The sequence below is a fragment of the Vombatus ursinus genome, unplaced genomic scaffold, assembly GCF_900497805.2.
Source record: "Vombatus ursinus unplaced genomic scaffold, bare-nosed wombat genome assembly UNPS02014864.1, whole genome shotgun sequence".
NCBI classification, from domain to species: Eukaryota; Metazoa; Chordata; class Mammalia; order Diprotodontia; family Vombatidae; genus Vombatus; species Vombatus ursinus.
Window position 1 is genome coordinate 13,148,505 of NW_020954642.1, and position 24,590 is coordinate 13,173,094.

Consider the following 24,590-nt stretch of genomic DNA (forward strand, 5'->3'; position numbering starts at 1 on the left):
TAGAAGGGAGGGCAAATTGGTGGAAGGGGCATTCAGAATTCATGCCATCTTGGGGTGGGGGAGGGGCAAGATGGGGAGAAAATTTGTAACTCAAAATCTTGTGGAAGAGAATGTTGAAAACTAAAAGTAAATTAATTTAAAAAATTAAAAATATATGAAATGTATCCAATTCAAAGATTACATAAAGTATTTCATATTTATAGGGTTCTTTAAGACTTAAAATTACAATTCATGAAAACAATTCAATGAAATAGTTTAATCAATTTCCATTTTGCAGATGAGGAAAAACACAGAAGTCAAGTGACCTCACTAAAACATGTCAGGATTAAATGTTTAATGTGGGATTCAATCTCAGGTCTTCTTATTGCAATACCTGTATTCTTTTTATCATATCATATCTTCCAGGATAATTAGACACAGTGTCTATGAATGTGCTTAAGAAACAAGCAATAATATCTTACCATAAATCTTTTCTAACTATTGATTTGCATCCTTCAAATTCCTTAGGAATCCTTAGGAATCTTCTTCTCTAGAAAGTAACTTAGTGGTGCAACTGACTCCTCTTTTCCATGTGACTAACTCTGGGGAACTTTTAAATGTCAATAGGATTCTACGTTAAGCTAAAATACTACTCAACATATAAACAAATTTAATCCAACAAGAAGAGAAATTTTACGAATTATAAAAAGCACATCGACATTCAGAGAAAATTTTAGCTGAGTAAAAAACGTATAAACCTATTAAACATTGAACCTCTAAATTGAGGAAATAATTCTTAACTATAGCCCTATAAGATAACTACAAAAGAATAAGCAGAGGCATATGATAATTTTTAATTTATTCCTAAAGATCGACACAAAAAATTCTCCAAGACTAAACAATTATGATATAAATAAATATCTTTCTTATGCCAACCTGGATGTAATGTGAACACATATTCCACCAAACTTCCTTTGAAAAAGAGATCATATTTCCATTTGTCTCTTTCCATCTTTTCCAACAGATGAGATCCAGTTCTTTCACATGTACAGGTTCTCCTATCTGTTACAAAATCTAAAGATTCCTCAGATTTCCCCAAGTGTTGGAAGCAAAATCTCACCAACTCTTTTGTCAGGAGTTAAGGGCAAAGGCATATTTTAATGTCTACACAGTCTAAATGGCTAGAAGCTATAGAGATATCAATCACTAATATGATACTGGAGAAGGTAATGAAGCAGGCAGAGTCATAGGAAAGCTTCCCTGGAAGAAAACTAGTGCAATAAATTGACTTTTGCATTAGTAAACCTTTATGAGTTATTGTAGCCAAAGTGGATAGGGGCAGGGAACTCATCACCTGGTAGCCAGAACTATGGCAATAACTGTCTCTACTTTTAGCCAGGCAAATATTCTCAACATTCACAGTATGTCATCATACTCTTACTCGAAGCCTTCCTGTCTTCTACTCCTGCTGTTTGACCAAGTATGGTGCTAATGACATGGTCTTGTGAGCTTAGGGTCACTTCTATTTACACAATGCTGGATAAGGGAATAGTGGGAAAGACTTGATTAGAGGAGTGCATAAACAGATGAAGGGACATTGTATTTTGGGAACAACAAGAGAAAAAACACACAGAGTATATTGAGGGAAGGAACAATTAGATGTCTGACATGAAAGGAATTCTTGTTGGGGAATAAATGAAAATAAATTTGGAAAGGAAAAATGATACCAGTTTTAGGGAAGCCTTGTCATAAGCTAAATAATGTATTGGGACTTTGGGCAACGGTAAGTCACTGATGTTTTTTGAGTATAGAAAAGTTTGGTGAATTGATCTGTGATTTTGTCAGTGAGAAGGAACTCTCACTCTAAGGGATTTCTACAGTCATTATGTTGTAGCAAATAAATTCCTGTGGAATTAACCAAATCATATAAAGCATCAGTGAGTTCCCTGTAGCTGTCAGACATAGAATTTGAGCCCCAGGGCTTTCTGACTAGAAGCTCAGAATTGTTTCTTGATCCTCTATCCAACTGAAAATTTAAAAAATGCTAAAGGGAAATTTAAAGATAATTTAGATGAACCTTTTCTTTTCATAGATGAGGAAATTGAGATACATTTGGGAGAAAGGACTTAACTTTGCCACATTGAGAGTTGGAACTGAACTGGCACTAGAATTCTGGTCTCTTCACTCCCATTCCTATTTTTCAGGTACACCTTGGATATTAATAATTGACTTTGTCAGTTAGTCAATAAACATTTAATATGTACTTACTGTGTGGAACTGTGCTGAGCATTAAAAATACAAAGAGATGCAAAAGACTATCCCTGTTCTCAAGGAGCTCACAGTCTAATAGGGAGAGACAACATGTAAACAACTATGTACAAAAAATCTAAGTGCAGAATAAATTGGAAACAATCAACAGAAAGTGCTAGTATTAAGAGAATATTGAGAAGAGCTTCTTATATAAAGTAGGATTTTTACTGGCACTTGAATGAAGCCAGCAGCCCTGGTAGCTGTAGATAAGAAGCGGGAACATTCCAGACAGGAGAGATAGCCAGGATATCTTAGAAAATGGAAAAACTTTTGACAGAAGAATTTTTTTTTTAATTTCATATGAAGCCAGGTGAGAAGTGATGAGGATTTGAATTTTGGTACATGATCTCTCTTTCCCTTACTAGTGTGGATGCTGTCTTATCACAAAATCATGAGGACTTGGAGGTATTGATATAACTGAATAGCTAATTACCTTTGACTGTAATTAATTTTAATATTGTAAAATTATAAATTTAATTATAGGTTCATAGGAAAATGTGTAATGTCATTTGCCCTGAAGTTTTCAGTTGACCAGTACGGGTTCTAAAAAGCCACAATCAAGTACATGGGCCACTATGTCAATCAAGTAAGAAAAGTTATCTGTAAGAAATAGAAAGACTAAAGGATTTTCTCAGATTGAGTGGTTATGGAAAATTTGTGAAACATTCATAGGCTGCTCAATGATCTCGCTTGTGTATATGTCTTTAGAAAAAAAAAAGATTAACAAAAAATCAATCTGGCCTGATTTCTGCTACCAATCAGATATGAACATCCATTTTATGTATCTGGTGAACTGTTCCATGCATGCATAAGTTTTGTTTTATATGAATAAAGTCAAATCTGTATCTGACCTGTATCCTTATGCTAGCTTAGAAAGCTTAGAAAGTATGGGCATAATTTTGTATGAAGTGAATTATTGGTTACAAGAAAATTGTTGCATTTTTGAATAGACCATTTTATGAGAGTGAGACTCTATCTTACACAAGAATTAAAATTCTTGGCTTCTAAGGGATTAAAGTTGATTTGAGACATAAATAAAATTAGCTGTTTGTCATATAAAAGTACAGGTAAGAGTCTGATACTTCCATCAGAGACCATACTATTGAGGTTTGTGCATTGTGGTTGATTGACTCAATCCTCTTTGCCTCACAATAACTTTGGGTAACTGGTGGCCACAACAATTGTGTGATCAAGTGACACTTGCCAAGATGGGAAAAAATGATTCTTAAAGACTCAAGTTTTGTTACCAAGAGGATATTTTATTGTTGAAACAATGGTAGAAATTGGCATTATTTAATAGTGCACTATACTAGATTGTATTTGATCCTACTTATGCTACCATGCCACACCTACATATGATAAAACAATAGGTGCTAGTCAAGGAAGTTGACTCCATAGCCATGATACCATTAAAAAAAGATGTTGGATATTTGTGACGGATGATACTTTAATTTAGATAAACATATAAAATGTGTGAGACTTCTTAAGTTGTTTGTAAGGAAACACTATTCTGTAATCTTGTGAATCATAAGTAATATTAGGTCTGAATGTTACATGTATATACTTTTTTTTTAAACTCTGGAAAGAGATAAGGAAAAAAACAACAACATATGGATCAAACAATAGACCTTACTGTTCCTCATGCATGGCACTGTTTCTTCTATCTCTATTTTCTTGGGTAATATATCCTTATGCCTTAAATGCACTCTCTCTTCGTTTGCAACTCTTAGAATTTCTGATTTCCACCAAGTTTCATCATGAGATTTACCTTAACTTGAATTCATTTCTGATTCCTCCAGTTGCTGAGGAAATCAAACATTCAAATTATTATGTATTTAGTTTGTAATATAGTAAGGATATACATTTTGTCTTTCTTGGTCACATCACATATTCCTTGAAGGCAGGGAAACTTCCAGGTTTCTTTATTAAACCCAAGAGCCAAACACAGTGGCTATTACATACAGACTCTTTATAAATGTTTATTGAATGATTTTAATAAGCAACATACTAGAGATCATGGACTTTTTTAGGTGATGTACAGATCCTATTAAATGTGAAGTTGTTTCTGTTCTTTTTAGTGATAATAAAGTAAAGTTCTATATGAATCATTTTCATTGTATTTTGACTTTTTAATTCTTAAAATAATTCTACATGTGCATATATGTACATATTATATATACATATATATGTATATATATAATTTTGCAGTAGCTGCTAAAATTTATCTCAATTAAATAGAGTATTTTTTCTTTTAATTGCAGAAGATTTCTAGTGTCAAGTATGGTAGAGCTATGTATGGCTGCCTATAATTTCTCAGCTAATAGGGTAATTTATTCATAAAGCTAATTGGTGATGAGCAGATTATTAAAGTTACATTGTGTGTCATCCCTTTCAGGATCATGTCATTTCCCCCTGCACAGGGATATGTCTTGCCTGAAACTATGTGTCAGGGTAATTAAATAGCCTAGTATAAAACCACCAGTGACTACATCTCTTATTGTTGAGTGAACACTGAGCCTAAAATTGCTACTGCACCATAAATGGTTTATGTATGCTATAAAGGATGTTCAGTAGTTAACATGAGCTCTGAGCTAAAAATCCATTTGTAGCTGAAGCTGGAAAAATGGTATCAGAAATTAGCTTTAATGATAAGTTTAGAATATCTTTAACTTAATCCTAATGAAATGTGCAAAATTATCCAGTTATATTCTTTACTAACTTTGTGTTAAGGCATCCTGTGACTTGACCTTTATTTTATGACAAGATATTTGAAAGGTTGATTTGTATGAGTCATAAGCATAATTATCAAGCTTTATAAAAAAGATAATGGATTTTGGAATTACTTTGTGTTTTTAAGGGCTTAAAATATTATCTTGTATGAGTGGATCTAAAAAAAGGTATCCCAATTTTTTTTAAAGTATCAAAGATAACATTTTAAATATGAATTAAAAATTAAAACTGGGCATGGGGAGAGCAGCAAGGGAAGAGAGAGAATAGCATAATTTCCTTAAATCTATATTAGAAATGTGGGGTTTTTTTCAGTCTAGATTTGTGATTTCTTTGTGGAAAAACCCCTCAATGGATATAAATCAGGGTCTCATCTGTAAACAGTCATACAGAATTGCTTGGCTCATTGAAAGTTGTGATTTGCCCATAGTCATATGTCCAGTATATTTAAATTAATTCTGGAACATAGTTTTCCTGACTGCAAAGCTAACTTGGTGGCAATTAACCAATATTGTCATCTTAGTGATACCAATGATAATGAATAATACTTTCTTGTTTATATTCACTGTTAGACTGTAAGATAAGGAAGCTCATTCCTGATGAGGTAGATTGCACATTCAACTTAGCCTGTATTGATATCTTTCCTCCCTACTGGATTGTAAGCTCCATAAGAAAATTAATGGTGGCCAGAGAATTTTCTATCTTTCCTAGAAGAGAACTCAGAATGATACTGGCTCAGTAAGTACTCAGAAAATGTTTTACAAATTAATAAATTGATGCGTTCATTTCTATATTACTATGGCCACAAAGCAATTCTTTGTATTTGTATTGAAATATTCTGTTTACATTGCATAGATTTCTCCCTGCATCCCTTCTCTTGTCCCTCCCGGAAGGCTATTCTGCATATCAAATATTTTTTTCAATGAAAAATAATAAAAAATCAATAAAATCAATAACATATTAAGAAAATTTGGTATTATATGCAATATTTCATATCTACTATTCCTCTGTCTTCTACCTCTGTAAATATGTGGGGTAAGATATCTTCTCTCATTCCTTCATTGGGACCAAGCATAAAATTGCTTTTAATCACCATTTAATAATTTAATAATTTAGTCACCATTAATAACCCAACTCAAACATGGGGGCCTTAAAATACCAATAAACAGCTCAGTGAATGTTTAAATGTGAAATATTCTACAACAGATCTAAGTGCTGTCTCCTAGGGCAAGCCTTTCCCAAACCTAGGCTTCAACCCTACTTATTAATGTGTTTTTCTATTCTTCAAATTGCCTTCTTTTTACTTATCTATATATGAATTATTTCCTCCCCCCCCCACTGTAAGCTACTAGAGGGCAGGTTCTATTTCATTTTATCTTTCTATGTCCAAATTATTACAGAGTCTTTTTCATACAGTAGGTATTTAAATGGTTGTTAAATTTAATTGCATTACAAACAAAATGTTGTCTGGAGTGAAGAGAAAGGATAGGTTACATCCACGGTCATCAGTGCTCTAATTTTTAAAATGAGGATTGGGTAAGGTGACTTTAAGATCTCTCCTAGCTCTAAGTATAATAGTCAAGTGATTGTCTTTAGTTAAGTCAACTCAGGTTAACAAAGATTGCTTGCTAAATGTGAGACACTTCTAAGATTTGGTTACAAATGCAATCAAAAAGAAAGACAGTCCCTGACTTACCTTCTAATGGGAAAAGATAGCACATAAAGGAACTGCAAGGGGAATAGGCAATGCCTTATTAGGAGCATGGTGATAAATTCCAGAGAGTGAAGCATGCTCTAGGGCTTCTTTAAAATGGAGCTTCAAGGAGGAATCCACCAAAGGAAGAAGGGAGCCTTACTCTCTGGAATTTGTCACTATGCCCCTAGTCAGGTATGCTCTACTCCTCTTTTAACACTCTATTCAATCGCCATTAATATGTAATGTAATGTAATTACATGCTTCCTTGTAAGTTATAGTTTTTTTCGATGAAGCTTGATAATATTCATATTCAAAGATGGGGAATAAAAGCAATGACTAGCTTGAGTGCTCCTCAAAGCTCCTCCAAATACCTGTAAAAAATGGCTCTAAACAAATTCTAGAGCAGATAATATCCATATGCTTTCTTTTCTCTGTACCTTGCTTGGCTTCTTTATGAGACATGTGCCAACTAGATCAGTGGGTTCAGGCTGTAGAAGGAAGCAGAGCATTTCCTTAGATAGCTACTTATCTATTTTTACCCCATTCAAAGCAACTAAGCTGATCGTAGAGCAGTCAGGAAGCAGAAAGGGAAAGGATGCTAAATTTATAATGAGAAGAATAGAGTTAAAATACTGACTCTGGTACTTACCACTTTATGACTTTGGACAAATCACCTTACTTCTCTGGCCTTCAATTTCTTCATCTGTCAAATAAGTGGGTCGAAAGAAAATAGTCTCTAAGATCCCTTCCAATACTATGCCTATGTTTTTATGATTCTATGTCCATCAAGCATTTTCATACAAGCCCTTTCATATAAGCAAGGGGTGATTTCTTTTTTAATTTTAAATATTTTCTTGATATTTTCCTCTTTCTTACATTATCATAGCATCCCACTTACCCCTCCTCTTTTACTTTCCAAAAACTCATCCTCTTTAACAAAATGAATTTTTTGGACAAGAAAAAAATCTGCACAACTGATCAATACTTTTTTTAAAAGTCTGAAAATATGCAATGTGTAACACCTACAGATCTCCCACCTGCATGAAGGGGTTATTTAGAGGTTTTTTCTCATTTTTTTTATTTGAATCTAATCTGACCTTCATTTTTTTACTTTATATTTGATTGTTGGTGTCATTGTTCTTTCCATTTATATTATTATAGTCACTATGTATACTGTTTTTAGGATCTCTTTGCTTCACTCTGCATCAGTTTATAGAGATTTTTTTTTCTTCTCTGTATTCATCATACACTTAATTTCTAACAGTACAGTTACATTCATGTACCACAGTTCATTTAGGCATTCCCCAATGGGTAGTCATCTACTTTGTTTCCAATTCTAATGTAAGACTGGCTCTCTTCACCTCACCCTTGCTTCTCTCTTCTCAGTTGATACCTTTTTTCCCTTTAGTATGTTTTTGTTAATGATGTTTTCCTCTCCTGCTTTCATCTGATTATATATTTATTCTCCCCCTTTTGTTCCTCTCAGTTAGTCAAGTAGGTTCCTCCATTCCTCTCCTCCCTTTCAACTACTCTTGTTCCTTAGTTTTTGAATTTATTTTTGGTCACTTTTCCTAAAATGATTTCTCTCACTCTCTTCAATATCAATCTTCTCTTTCTATTTACCCTAGATCCTCCTCCTTAAATTCAGGACCTCTTTAATTATTTGGTCTCTTTTTTTCTCTCTATATTCTTCATGTAATCAAAACTTCCGTGTTATATATTCTAGGCTCCCTCCTAGGCATTTTTTGCCAATTCATTGTAGGACTTACCCAAGGATTTCCTTTTCCCTTTGTGCCTCACTACCGGAACAATACCAATTATTGCAGATGTCAAAGAAGAAGCTGTCCCATGGTATGATACTCCTTCTACCACTAATCTTAAATCCCTTCTTATTGAACATTTTTCTATATTTGCCTATAAATCTCATCCCTGTGTCAATGAAACCCCACTACCCCAGTTGAAAGTTGTCTCTAGTATATCCAGTTCAGCCTCTCCCATTAAAAGTAGACTTTTCAAGCACCAAATCTCCCAGGCCTCATCTAGTGTAAAGTTTTTATCTCTCTTCATGGATCATCTCTCTTCACCATAGGATCATTCACAAGTTGAAACACCTCCCACCTCCAAAATAAGCATCCTTTCTCTCTTGCTCTTTTCACCCTCCTCCCTCCCTCACTCTCCTAGTGAATATTCTTTTTCTTAGACCATAGAGATAACTTTCTCCAAATTGATTATCATTGATTATGCCCTGGCGCATCACTCACTCATCTCTATACCCTTGCTCTTCTCCCCCACCCTTTATGTACTCTTCTATGTTATAATGTAGTCCCAATAAAAACAACTGATTCACCTGTACGCAAGTTGTCACAAATTCTGTGCCATTATGGATGTCTTCACCATTACTTCCACCAGATTTCTGACTTCTCTTCTGTCTCATTATATGCATTTAGAAAGGAGTCACTTACCATTCTCTCTGTTGTTACTTCATTGCTATTAATGTGTTTATTTGTTGCATTTATTCACTCCTGAATGTCGCTGTTGTGGGTGCTCAAGAGGCAAATAATTTCATTTTAAGGTTTATTTGTAAAATCTCCTGAATTATTCTTTATTATTGAATATCCATCTTTTGTGCTTTACGGTCATTCTCAGATTAGCAGAATAAGTAACCCTGGGCTGCATTCTGAGCTCCATTGTTCTTCAGAAACAGACATTATTCCATTTCCTCTTTTTACTAGGTATAGGGGAATAGTCTTACATTATTTGAATATCTCTTCCTTTGTATTTGAAAGTCTTTCTTCCGATGGTTTGTGAAATTTATTATTTCTGAATTGAATCGTTAAAATAAACCATTATATGTCTTGGAGTTTGCAGGCTTTTTTTTTCTTTTTTTTTCTTTTTTCTTTTTTTTTTGAATGTTTGTTTGTTTGTTTCTGGAGATCATCTCTGGATTCTTTCTTTCTTTTTTATTTATTTATTTTTGGGCAGGCAATGGGGTTAAGTGACTTGCCCAGGGTAACACAGCTAATAAGTGTTGTGTGTCTGAGGCCAAATTTGAACTCAGGTCTTCCTGAATCCAGGGTTGGTGCTATATCCACTGCACCACCTAGCTGCCCCTCTGGATTCTTTCAATTGGAATTTCATGTTCTATGTTTAGAAGTCACAGGCAGTTAACACCTTAGCTTGTTTTCATGCATACTGTCTTCAAGACACACACACATTTTTAATACACACACACACACACACACACACAAAGACAGATATAAATGAACAGATATCTTGAAGACTATATGTGTATGTGTTTGTATAGTATTGCATCATGAGCTTATTTTATCATTATATTGTTTTTTGCTTCCCTTCTAGGTTGTCCTTCACTTCTCTGTATTTGTCTTCACAATCTATCATTCTCTTTTTTGTTTCTTTGGTGAAGCTTGACACTGCAGATTCAAGTTTTTCTATTCTGTTCATTATTTTTGTTTTGCATAAATTCTACTCACACAATTCTCATTTCTCTTTTAAACCACTCAAAATAGTATGTTGTGGTTCTATGTACTCTTCAAATTCCACAATGTCCTGTGTCTTATCAAATGTTACATAATTTTCCTTAACTTTTCTGTATTTATTCATAACTGCCTAAACTCATTTACTACTTCTGGAAGCCATATTTCCTTCCATTGTTACTATTTTTTCCTGTTGATTTATCTATTTTTCTTCAAGGTCTTTTATTTTTCTTCTTTAAATCTTTGTTACTTTCAATCCCCCCTTCCATCTTATTTTCTTATCATTTACTTTCTGACTCTCTCCTTTCTGACTATTATTTTCTTGGGGTTGATTTCAAAGTTGATTTCAGCCTCCCCTTACACTAAGCAATCCACAGTTCACCAGCCTAAGTCCCTATCCCGTCTAACTTTTGAATGTTTAGAACTGGCCCAAGGTGGGAATGATGTTCTTCCTTTCAGACTTGGTAGAGTGCTACACAGCTCCCAACATGCATAGTGTCCTGTCCTAGTCACCTGTCTCACTCTCTATGTTCTGTAGTTCTCTGGCTCAATACTGTCAGTTCACAGCCTATTTTCTCTGTCACTGGCAATTCAGAACTTTGAAGGACTGCTGCTTCCTCGTTGCTGGCCTTGGCAGGTTTTTGTTCCTTAAGAAAAAAAAAAAAACACTTACAGTGGTCTGTCCAAAAGTAGAATGAACTTCCTGAAACTATTCAAGTTATATGGCTAAGCTGGTTGTCAATCCCCGGGCAAACCTCCTCAGCCAATGTCTCCATTGTACTGGAAAGAGGAAAATGGCATCAGAGTACAGGGGTGGGTTTTGGTGTAAAGCTAGTTGTGTCCTTGTATTTGCTACTGCTCCAGCCTTTGTGTCAGTAGTATGAGAGGTAATGGAGGGTAACTAACTGAGTTCAGCATCGGTGAGCATCAGTTCCTGGATTATGAGGTATTTTTTTTCCCTTCTATTTGATTTTGGGTGTCAGACCATCAAGACAGCTGAAGTTGACTTATTTTTGACACATAATTTTAGTTTTGGAGATGTTTGAGAAGTGGGGGTTTAAGAAAATGTTTAGTCTGATATTTTGTTGCTCATGTGACCCAGAAGTCCCCATGAGTTATTTTTTCCCAAGAAAAGTCTGTGATTTCATTGATGATATTATTCAACGCACCCATCTGGGCAGCATAAAAAGTTCTTTTTTTCCAAACTTTAGCAGATAGTCGTAATGAGTTACTCTGAAGAAAAATTAACAGAGCTGAGCAGTTCTGCAAGGCGCTAGTCTGTTTTAGTTGTAACAAGCAATCTATATAACAACAATTTGAACTAGAAAACTTTTGATCTCCCATCCAAGTATGAGATGCTGTTCTTATAAGAATACTAGTTTCTCAATTGAAATGACATTCTTATTAGTCTTATTTTTCTTTTCATTTTTTTTCTTCAGAAAGGCAGTTTAGTGAAAAGGAAAGCGAACTACTGACCTTTTTACTTATGTGTCTAGTAGAGATATATTCAAATCGCAATGTTATGTAAAGGATTGATATGTTAATTTAATATTAGCATCCAAGGAGGGAAAAGCAGTATTTTCTCTTAAATATTTATGACTGTGACCAGCAGATTTCTTCAGTCTTGGTATTATACAACAATTGTTACACAGTCTATGCCATCTGACCTTACAGGGAGAGGAAGCAGAAATCTATGTTTTCTAATTCAGATGAGTGAGGACTAAGGAACTCTTTTCTTTCATCAGTGATTTAAGACATTTGAATATAAAGTCACAGTCATTATATTAGGTCACGTCTCATCACATTAGAATTATGTGTGCACACAAGGACTTTAGGAAAAATTATTAGAAGGCACACAATTTTTTCTCCTAGAAAGGACCCCCAGTATTGGTAAGGAATAATAACAATTTATAGTTTGTATATTGCATTTTGAGAGGCAATAAGGTACAACGGAAGGAGAGCTGGCCAAAGGACAAAGAACCCAAACTCTGACATACACCGATACCTACATTACTAAAATCAACATTCCCTTTGTTGTTTATCATTTTTATTTAACTTATGAAACATGTCCCAATTTTTATTTTTAATTAGATTTTTAAATTTGTATTTAATTTTAATTTTTTGGGATAGAGCCAAGATGGTGGAATAAAAGCAGGGACTTGCTTGAGCTCTCCCCCAAATACCTGTAAAAATGACACTAAACAAATTCTAGAGCAACAGAACCAACAAAATGACAGAGTGAAACAAATTTCCAGCCCAAAACAAACTGGAAGATCACCAGGATAGGTTTGTTGCACCAGGCTAGGAGAGGAACACAGTCCAGCACAAAATGTGTCATCGCAGACTGGGCCCCAGCAAACCTGGAGCAGGCCTCAGGGGACTGGCTGCTGTGGCAGTTTTCAGACTTCTCAACCCACAAACATCAAAGACAACTTAGAAAGTGAGTAGGAAAAATCTGTCAAACTTCAGTGAAAGAAGAGCACTGTCTGGCCCCAGCCCCAGGGCAGAGGCTGTGGCAGTGGCTGCTTCCATATCTCTCAGCCTACAGATGGTGGGGGGATTGAGCAGCTGATCAGAGAGGAATTTCAGGAATCTCTTTGCTGGTTCTGAGGCAGGATTCTCTTGCTTTGCCAGTGCTTGGATCTGGGTCACAGTCCTAGAAGGAGTGCTGGCATGACAGAGCTTGTGGCAGAGGTAAAGAGGGAATGTTACAGTTCCAAGGCAGAAAAGAGTACTTGTGCTCTCTCACAGACCAGAGCACAGGCCAGACAAACAGTAGACACCTCTCCTTTGATCATACCACCTGGGAAGAACTGAAAATTTACAGATTTCTAGAAGTATCTCTGAAAACAGCTATACATAACCCCTAAAGCTGAGACAGTACACGCTCCACATGGAAGCAGAGTCCTACATTAACAGAGTTTAAAAGTCAAGTAACTGGTTTGATAAAATGAACAAACAATGGAAAAATACTCAGTCTATAGAATCTTACATTGGTGATGAAAGAAGATCGAAACATACAACCAGAATAAAACAACAAAGTCAAAGATCCTACATCCAAAGATCCCCAGAAATATGAATTTGTCTCAGGCCATGGAAGGGCTCAAAAAGGATTTTGAAAGTCAAGTAAGAGAAATAGAGGAAAAATCATGGAAAACAAATCAACAGTTTGCTAAAGGAGACCAAAAAAAATACTGAAGAAAATAATACCTTAAAAAATAGAGTTACCCAGGGGCGGAGCCAAGATGGCATAGTAAAAACAGTGACTTACTTGAGGCTCCCCCAAATCCCTCCAAATACCTATAAAAATGACTATAACAAAATTCTAAAGCAGCAGAACCCACAAAAAGACAGAATGAAACAAATTTCCATCCAAAGACAGCCTGGATGTTTGATCAGAAAGGTATATCATGCCAGGCTGGGAGAGGAGCTCAGTTTGGCAGCTGCAGAGACCCTGGAGCAGGCCTCAGAGGACTGAATTGCAGGCAGCTGTGGCAGTTTCCAGACTTCTCAACCAAGGAATGCCAAAGACAACTTAGAAGGTCAGTGACTGCAGTGGTGAGAGGGGAGTGCATGATTCCAGCCCTATTTCTTGGAGTGGTGGCTGATTCCTGAGCTTCTGGCCCACAGACTGAGGGGAAATTGAGTGGCTGATCAGAGGGGGATTGCAGGGATCTCTCTGCTGTGATCTCTTGCTTTGCCCAAGCTTGGATCTGGGTCACAGTTCTGGCTGGCGGTCCTGGGACGAGGAGGAGTGCTGGTGTGGTGGAGCTTGTAGTGGCTGCAGAGAGGAAACCCTCCTTACAGTTCCAAGACAGAAAAGAGTGCTCATAGACCAGAGCACAGGCCAGGAAAGGAGTAAACACCTCACCCTTGATCATAGCACCTTGGAAGAACTGAAAATTTACAGGGCCCTAGAAGTATCTCTGAAAAACAACTACACAAAACCCCCAAAGCTTGGGACAGTACATTCTCCACACTGGAAACAGACTCCTACCTTAAAAAAGAGTCTAAAACTCAAGTAATTAGCTGAGATCATGAGCAAGCAGTGCAAAAAGAGTCAGACTATGTTATCTTACTTTGATAACAAAGAAGATCAAAACATACAACCAGAAGACAACAAAGCCAAAGCTCCTACATCCAAAGCCTCCAAGAAAAATATGAATTGGTCCCAGGCCATGGAAGAGCTCAAAAAGGATTTTGAGAAACAAGTAAGAGAAGTAGAGGAAAAACTGAGAGTGATGCTAAAGGAGACCCAAAAAAAATACTGAAGAAAGTAACACCTTTAAAAATAGCCTAACTAAAATGGCAAAAGAGGTCCAAAAAGCCAATGAGGAGAAGAATGCCCTAAAAAGCAAAACTGGCCACATGGAAAAGCAAGTCCAAAATCTTACTGAAGAAAATACTTCCTTAAAAATTAGAATGGAGAAATTGGAAACTAGGGACAATTTGAGAAATCAAGGCACTGTAACACTAATCCAAAGGAATGAAGAAACTACAAGAGAATGTGAAATATCTCATTGGAAAAACAACTGAGCTAGAAAATAGATACAGGAGAGAGAACTTAAAAATTATTGGACTATCTGAAAACCATGATCAAAAAAAATAGCCTAGACATCATCTTTCAAGAAATTGTCGAGGAAAATGCCCTGATATTTTAGAACCAGAGGGCAAAATAGAAATTGAAAGAATCCACTGATCACCTCCTGAAAGAGATCCCCAAAAGAAAACTCCTAGGAATGTTGTAGCCAAATTCTAGAATTCCCAGGTCAAGGAGAAGATATTGCAAGCAGCCAGAAGGGAACAATTCAAGTACTGTGGAAACACAATCAGGATAACACAAGATTTAGCAGCTTCTACATTAAGGGTCCAGAGGGCATGGAGTATGATATTCCTGAGGACAAAGGAGTTAGGACTACAACATAAAATCACCTACCCAGCAAAACTGAGTATAATTCTTCAGGGTAAAAAATGATTATTCAATGAAATAGGGGACTTTCAAGCATTCTTGATGAAAAGACCAGAGTTGAATAGAAAATTTAACCTTCAAATACAAGACTCAAGTGAAACATGGAAGAGGTAAACAGGAAAGAGAAATCATAAGAGACTTATTAAGGTTGAATTGTTTACATTCCTGCAGGGAAAGATGATATTTGTAACTCATGAGTCCTTTGTCAGTATTAGGGTAGTGGGAGGGAAAAAATTATATGTATATATAGATAGACAGATAGAGGGCACAGGTGAGTTGAAGATGAAGGGATGATATCTGGAAAATAAAATTAAGTGGTGAGGGAGGATTATGCTGGGAGAAGGAGAAAGGGAGAAGTAAAATGAGGTAAAATATCTCACATGCAATAGACAAGAAAAGGCTTTTACAGTGGAGGGGAAATGGGGGAAGGTGAGAGGGAATTAATGAATCCTATTCTCAGAGGATTTGACTTAAGGAGGGAATAACATACACAATGGCATATGGAAATCTATCTTACCTACAGAAAAATAAGTGGGGAAGGGGACAAGAGAGCAGGGGATCAATAGAGGGGAAGGCAGATTGGGGGAGGGAATAATCAGAAGCAAACACTTCTGAGGAGGGACAGGGTCAAAAGAAAGAGTAGAATAAATGGGGGGGTAGGATAGGATGAAGGGAAATATACTTAGTTTTTCACAACAAGACTACCATGGAAGTGTTTTGCATGACTACACATTTATAACCTATACTGAGATGCTTTCCTTTTCAATGAGGGTGGGTGGGGAGGGAGGAAGGGAGAAAATTTATAACCCAAAGCTTTAAAAACACATGTTAAAAATAAAAAAAATTATAAAAAAAAAATAAAGTAAACCAAATGGCAAAAGAGGTCCAAAAAGCCAATGAGAAGAAAAATGCCTTAAAAAGCAGAAAAGGAGGTCCAAAAGCTCACTGAAGAAAATAATTCCTTAAAATTAGAATGGAGCAAATGACTCTATGAGAAGTCAAGAAATTATAAAACAAAACCAAAAGAATAAAAAACAAAATAGAAGACAAATGTGAAATATCTCACTGGAAAAAACAACTGACCTGGAAAATAGGTCCAGGAGAGATAATTTTAAAATTAGTGGACTATCTGAAAGCCATGATCAAACAACATGCTTAGACATCATCTTTCAAGAAATTATCCAGGAAACCTGCCCTAGAATCAGAGGATAAGATAGAAATTGAAAGAATAGACCTGAAAGAGATCCCAAAAGGAAGACTCCTTGAAATATTATGGCCAAATTCCAGAGGTTGCCCAGGTCAAGGAGAAAATATTGAGAGCAGCCAGAAAGAAACAATTTGAGTATCGTGGAAACACAATCAGGATAACACAGGATTTAGCAGTTTCTACACTAAGAGATCAGAGGGCTTGGAATTTGCTATTCTGGAGGTCAAAGGAGCTAGGATTACAACCAAGAATCACCTGCCCAGAAAAACTGAGTATAATCCTTCAGGGGAAAAAATTGTTCAGGGAAAAAAAATGAAATAGAGGACTTTCAAGCATTCTTGATGAAATGACCAGAGCTGAATAGACAATTTGAGTTTCAAATACAAGACTCAAGAAAATCCTGAAATGGTAAACAGGAAAGATAAATCATAAGGGACTTATTAAAGTGGAACTGTTTGTATTCCTACATGGTAAGATGATATGTGTAAATCATGAGACCTTTCTCAGTATTAGGGAATTTGGAGGGTGTGTGTGTGTGTGTGTGTTTGTGTGTGCACACACACACAAACATACACAGAGGGCACAGGATGAATTAAATATGAAGGGATGACATCTAAAAAATAAAATTAAGGGGTGAGAGAGGAATGTACTGGAAGAAGTAGAAAGGGAGAGGTAGAATGGGGTAAATTGTCTCACATAAAAGAGGCAAGAAAAATCTTTCACAGTGGAGGGGAAGAGGGGAGAGGTAAGAGGGAATGAATGAATCTTACTCTCATCAGATTTGGCTTAAGGAGGGAATAGCATACATATTCAATCGGGTATGGGAATCTATCTTATCCTTCAGGAAAATCAGGGAAAAGGGATAAGAGAGAGTGAGATGACAGAAAGGATGGCAGATTGGGGGAGGGTCTAATCAGAAACAAAAATTTTTGAGGAGGTCAAAGAAGAGAATAGAATACATGAGAGGAGAGATAGGATGGAGGGAAATATGTTAGTCTTTGAACATGACTATTATGGAAGTGTTTTGCATAAGTACACATTTATAACCCCTACTGAATTACTTGCTTTCTCAATTAGGGTGGGGGGGGGTGGGAGGAAGGGAGAAAATTTAGAACTCAAAGTTTTAAAAACAAATGTTAAAAATTGTTTTTATATACAAGTGGGAAATAAGATATACAGGCAATGGGGTATAGAAATCTATCTTACCTTACTGAAAAATAGAAGGTGAAGGGATTAAGACAAGGAGGTGGTGATAGAAGGGAAGGGAGATTGGGGGAAGGGGAAATCAGAATGCACACCATCTTGGGGTAGGGGAGGGGAGAGATGGGAAGAAAATTTGGAATTCAAAATCTTGTGAAAGTGAATGTTAAAAACTAATGATAAATTAATTAACAAAAAATTAATCTGTTTAGGGTGGGACTACTTAAGAATTTTGGGGGCTTCTAGTTTAATAGCTCTGCTATAGTCATTTAAGTTGCAGGTGAATCCTCTTTTTTGTGTAGTCAGTAAATGTATTTAATACAGTCTCACCGGTAAATCCAGGGCAACTGGTCTTTGGATCATTTGCCACCTTCTCTCCTTTGCATGGTCTTCTTCTTTGTAACAAATGCTTGCTCAAAGTGCAAGAAAAATTTGTTTTGTATTTATCTAGAGTCAAACTCTCTTAAATAAAGTGAGAATGTCCAGAAAGCATTGACATTAGTTGGCCAGGCAGTAATGAAGAAGAGTTAAGAGGAATTTTATCATGTCTCACAGCACAGCAAACAAGTACAACTAAGTAAATGCCAATTTTATGCAGGCAGATCAATTCTTTCTTTAAAAATTTTATTTATTTATTTTTTGGTGAGGCAATTGGAGTTCAGTGACTTACCTAGGCTCACACAGCTTGTAGGTGTTAAGTGTTTGAGGCTGGATTTGAACTCAAGTCTTTCTGACTCTGTGGCTGGTGCTCTATCCATTGTGCCACCTAGTTGCCCCAGGCAAATCAATTTTTAAATGCTAGTGAGCTACACAAGCCTTCAACACTTCATAATTTTAGTCAGTTCACTTTCTTAGCAACAGGTCACAATTGGATTATTCTTGCCTTGCCCTCTCTGCTATCTATTAAAAGCAAAATTTCTCAAGTCATTGGAGTGTTAATTTCCCATGATTCTTCAGTCCCTAGCAACATCTGAAAAAATGGAAAAAAATGAAAATTATACTTCCTATTTGAATGTCAACCTAAAGAGATGGGTTTTCCTCATCTTGGAGTTCCTTCTATTAACTTAGTCCAATTTATTTATCCATAAAGCATTTTAGTATTTTCAGTTGCACTTGGTTTAAACTCCAAGGAACATCATGTCCCAGGATAAGCTGATCATTTCTAATCTCATTGCAATGCTGCAAACTCAGCAATATTCATTTCTCTCAGCCTCCTCCTGATTGGAAGGCTGGAGGGTGGAGTATTCAACTCCTCCCAAAGCCTTCCTTCATAAAAGGAAGAAATTATATTTCTAATTCATTCTACTCTCCTCTGCAGCTTTCTGTGGTTTCAACTCCATGGACCAAGATATCCCCTAGTGTCTTCCAAACACCTTACTAAATACCTTTTATGTGTTGTCTTCTCTCAATCGATTGCAAGCTCCTTGTAGTCTGAGACTGTTTTTCTTTTTCTTCTTTGTACTCTCAGCTCTTAGTGCGGTGATTGGTAATTGTAGAATTATTAATGTTCATTGAATTGAATTATAAGAACCTTACAAAGGGAGATGCTATGTTTATTTTCTCCATTTTACACCTACGGAGATTGAGGTTTTAATCTGTATAATTGCTTGACAATGAACTCATATTTCCCCGAGCACACATTCTACTTGAGTCTAGTAACTACATCATGCTCTAACTTAAGGTTGATATGTACATAAACTTTGTGTCATGGCATTTAATGTGATCTACCATCTGGCTAGAACCTATTTATAGATCTTCAAGTGGAGGCTGAATGTCCTGTAGTGACTTTTCTGACCCTATGTCTATATAGTACTGTAATTCTACCTACCAAATGACATGGTACATTGGAAAGGACTCTATACAAGGAAAGAGATTTATTTTTCCCCTGCTTCAACAATTAACCAGTAAATTGTTCTGAATCTAAATAGCTATTCAAATATAGATTGCATTTCTGAAATCAAAACTTTTTGAATGATGTTGGAAAATGATAAATCTCTTGGAATATGCAGAAAAATAACATCGATTATATTATGCAGTCATGTTTTATAGGTTCCAAATTGTATATGCATATATATATACACACATATATGTATGTATATACATATATACACACATATATGTATGTATATACATATATACACACATAAATGTATGTATGTATACACACATATACACACATATGTATATATATGATCCACATAGTAAATTCATGACTATGTACAATTACATTCCCCTTTCTCTTTCTGTTTTATTTTTAATGTAAAATTAAATGATTAAATTTAAATATCCCATGATCCTTTCCATGTATTATGTTTTATATTTTAAGGTGTATTCCTTGTAATTCATGATGTAAAATTAATGAAAGGAATAGGAAGATTCAGCTGATTTAGAAGAATTATTTATTACAAAACTTCTAGTTAAAGCCTTAGTAAATTTTTGTGTGTGTGTGTGTCTTTTAACTTTTGGTGGTCTGTGATAAAACCATGGTTGCTTCTCTCAGCTATGGCTCTGATGAGTATTAATAGGTGCCATTATGTCAAGTTGTTTGGAACGATGCCTTTTACATCATAATGATTGAATTTGTGAATGTCAATAACCTTTGGCACTATATTATCCAAAATAGCCTTTACATTGAGTGATGGCCAGAATCCTGGAACACCAAGACAGGTTTGCCTGTGAAAACTTCAGCCTTAGAAAAATGCTATGCTTAAAATAATCTAGCTTTCCTTGAACCCATTATGCCTTCTATCTACCATCCTATGTCTCTTTTCCTTTCACAGATCATATTCTACATATCTAACCCTTATTTAGCTCCTGACCTCTAGTCCTATATTACTTATTAGTTATCTACTGCATATTTTCAACATATAGCTTATAGACCTCTCAGACTCAGCATATAAAAATGAAATCCATTGTCTTTCTTCTCAACTCATCACTCTTCCTAACTTCCCTATTTCCTTAACAGGTTGCATCAACAACATAGTCACTCATATAGGCAACCTTGGAGTAATCACTAAATATCCTCTCTCCATCAACCTAACCCCATATCCATTTACTTGCCAAGGAAGGAAGTAAGGAAGTCAACACACATTTATCTAGCAATTAAAATATTCCAGGCACTGTGCTAAGTACATGGGATACAAATACAAGCAAAAAGAAAGATAGTCCTGACCTAAAGGTCCTTGAATTCAAATGGGTGAAGATAATACCAAAAATGGAGGTAAAATGGGGAAGGGGGTGAGGAAGAGGAGAAAGCAAGTCAAGTCAATAAACATATAACATGTATTGACTATTTGTCAGAGACAATTCTAATCACTCAAAATATACATATGAGCCATAATAAAGATACCCCACCCTCCTTTGAGGTTAGATTCTAATGGGGTCAAATAATTCTTTTTTTATTTTTTAATTATTTATTTTTTGAAAATATAACTTTCTTTTTAGTATTTTATTTTTCCAAGGCTAAGACAGTTATTAAAAGGAAGCTGGGAGCAAAGCATCTTTGGGAAGAAGGAAGGCACCCCATGTGAAAGCACGTGAATAAAGAAGTCTAGAGACTCAGGAGAAGAACCTATAGCAGAAAGAAGACATAACCAAGTCTAGTCTGAACATTTCCTTAACATGGAAATTCCAAGAGCAACTGACCAATTAAAGAAAAGTGCCATAAAGGAAAAGAGATCTCCCAGTGTAAGAAGGTCTTAGAAATGGAGAGAAATTCCAGAGTGTAAAGGCTGCAGGGACATGGTAGGAAAAAAAAAGATAAGAGAGTCAGGCACAGGTCTCTGACAGTGAAGGCTATTGATATCTTCTGTTGCTTTGTTTGTTTTGGTATCACATTCAATTTTTGTATATACTTTCACATCCCTACCCAACAAGTGATCCATTGTATCACATTTTTAAGAGATTGAAGAAAGAAATCAGTCCAACTAACCAACTCATTGATCATTATTAATAGAATATATGTGTATGTATATATATATTTGTGTGTGATTGTATATAAGTATATAAAACCACCCATTATATGTGTATACTTACATATATATACTTATGAAAGTTATGAACATACATATCTACATGTATGCAGTATGCTATACTCATAGATCACTACCTCCATATAGAAGGGAAGTTGATATATTTTCTCAATTCTCCTTCAAATCCAAATTTGGTCATGCACACAGAATCTTAACCATTTTTCCTTCCCTAAAGCCAGCTTGAAAACTTTGTAGTCTATTCCATGTACATAAGTTAATTTTGTCTGGAGCTGATGAATCAGGCATGGCACATGCCATTTCTTGCTGGAGGCAAGAGCAGCTATGCTTTCCCTTTCCCTGCTGCTTAAGCAAATTCCACCCAAGCTGAATTTTAAAACATTAGGGCAGATTAGGTACTTTGACTTGTAGGTTTATAATGGAATTGTTCTTATAAATGTTTAAGAAAATGGGAGATGGGACCATAAAATATAAATACTTTGGAAGCATTTTAGAAGGAAGTAGAAAAATAACACCTCTCATTTCTATGAAAGCAAAATAAAAAACCCTGCTCTCACATTTTACACTGCAAGATGGTGAAGACATAGTATTATACAGACATATCATGTTTTTATACTTCATTTTATTGTATTTAACGGATTTTGTGATTTTTGCAAATTTAAAGTTTATGACATCACTGTGTTTAGAAGGTTTATTGGCACCATTTTTCTAGCAGCATGTGCTCATTGTGTCTCTGTGTCGAATTTTGGTTATTCTCACAATATTTCAAGCTTTTTCTTTATTAGTGTATCTGTTAAGGTGACCTTCAATTAGTGATCTTTGATGTTACTATTGTAATTGTTTTGGAGAGCCTCTAACCACATTCATATAAAATGACTAACTTAATGGATAAATGTTGAATGTGTTCTGACTGCTCTGCTGGCCTGTAATTCTTCATCTCTTTCTCTCTCCTCAGGACTCCCTATTCTCTGAGATATAACATTGAAATTAGGCCAATTAATAACCCTACAATGGTCTGTAAGTGTTCAAATGAAAGGAAGAGTGAATTGATACGGCAAACTTCATTTTTGTCTTATTTCAAGAAATTGCCACAGCCACCCCAACCTTCAGCAACCACAAAATTGATCAATCAGCAGCCATCAACACTGAGTAAATATATAAATATACATATATGTATGTATGCATATATGTATGTACGTGCATATATAAGAGATGCTGAAGGCTCATATAATTAGTATTTTTATCAATGAAATATTTTAAGGTATGTAAATTGTTTCTTTTAGACATAATAGCAATGTACACTTGATAAACTATGCTATAAGCATAACTTTTATATGCACTGGGAAACCAAACATTTTGTATGACTTGCTTTATTGAGATATTTACTTTATTGAAGTGGTCTGGAACTGATCCTGCAATATGTCCAAGGTATGCTTACAACCATTTTACTGATGAGCAAATAAAGGCTGAGAAATAAAAGAACATGTCTACAGTTGCACTCTTGTATCTGAAACTCAGACCCAATAATGCTCATGCTGTTGCATGCTGCCCATTATATCATGTGCTTCTGTATTAGAAATCAGATTTTATATTGAATTTGATTAAATTAAATGAACACTGAAATGCCAGTCAGACCAAGCACTATGCTAGGTGCTGAAAGACACATAGCTTAAATTTTACATCCTTGCCTTCACAAAGATTATAGTACAATAATGGGCTCTTAAACATGTAACAAAATATGACATAATTAGAGAAATGCAAAACAAAAAAAAAGTGAAGTTGGAATAGGTTTTATCAACCAACCAATCAACCAAACGATCAATCAAGACTATTATTTTTACCTTCCCCTACATCCATAATCACAACTCCTGGTGAACCAGTTCAAATCTTTATTATCCTCAATATTTGGTTCATTTGCAACCTATCCTACTGCTGATAATGTCATTCTAAACTCCAAACATGGATACTTCCTATCATCTTTTCATTTCTTTCTTCTCTACTCATGTGGTACTAAATTAAGCTAGAATAACTCGCTCCATCTTGCTGAATCCCCTAATTTTTATTGTTATTGTGGTCTATTCTCAGTTGGGTATCTAGTGAACTAAGATATGTTTACACATCTTTGAGTCACTATATTTTTCAACAAAATAGTTGTTCCAAAACTTCTAATCTTTCTTCAGAACCCTTACAATACTCCTCCTTCACCTTCTCAGCTGAAGATATCTTCTTATACTTTAATAATAAGAGAGAAGAGTCATTTCATGGAAGAAATTCCAGTGAGGAAATCAAACATGATTCATTTCACAGCATTCAACTTTTTATTATCAGATTTGGTATGGTAAAGATACTATACTGGAGGATTAAAGAACAAATCCCATAGACCCTGTTTTCAAGAACCTTACATTCTCAGGGAAGCTAGGTGGTACAGTGGATATAGTATAGGCCCTGGAGTCAGGAGGACCTGAGTTCAAAACTGACCTCAGACACTTGACACTTACTAGCTGTGTGACCCTGGACAAGTCACTTAACCCTAATGCCTAGCCAAAAGAAGAAGAAGAAAAAAAAGAAGAAGAAGAAGAAGAAGAAGAAGAAGAAGAAGAAGCAGCAGCTTACATTCTCCTGGCTAGGAGGTGGCAATATGGATAAAGATAAGGAAACTAAATGAATGACCTGATAAGTAAAGAAAGGAATGGAGGGAGCTTCTGCCTTCAAGAAGCTTCAATTTAAATTGCCTTATATTACACCATGTTTTCTATTACTGCCATCCAAAGTTTATTGTTTTTCAAAATTAAAGAGATATAAATGAATTATACAAAATGATCTCCAATTTCCTTGTGATTTATCTAGCTAGATATTTAAGTGATAAAGATATAAATTGGATAGAGATAACTCTCTGTGCATCTATATATCTGTAATTGTAGCTATATCAATGTTATATAGCTATAGCTAAGTAAGGGGAGAGAGGGAGAGAGAGAGAGAGAGAGAGAGAGAGAGAGAGAGAGAGAGAGAGAGAGAGAGA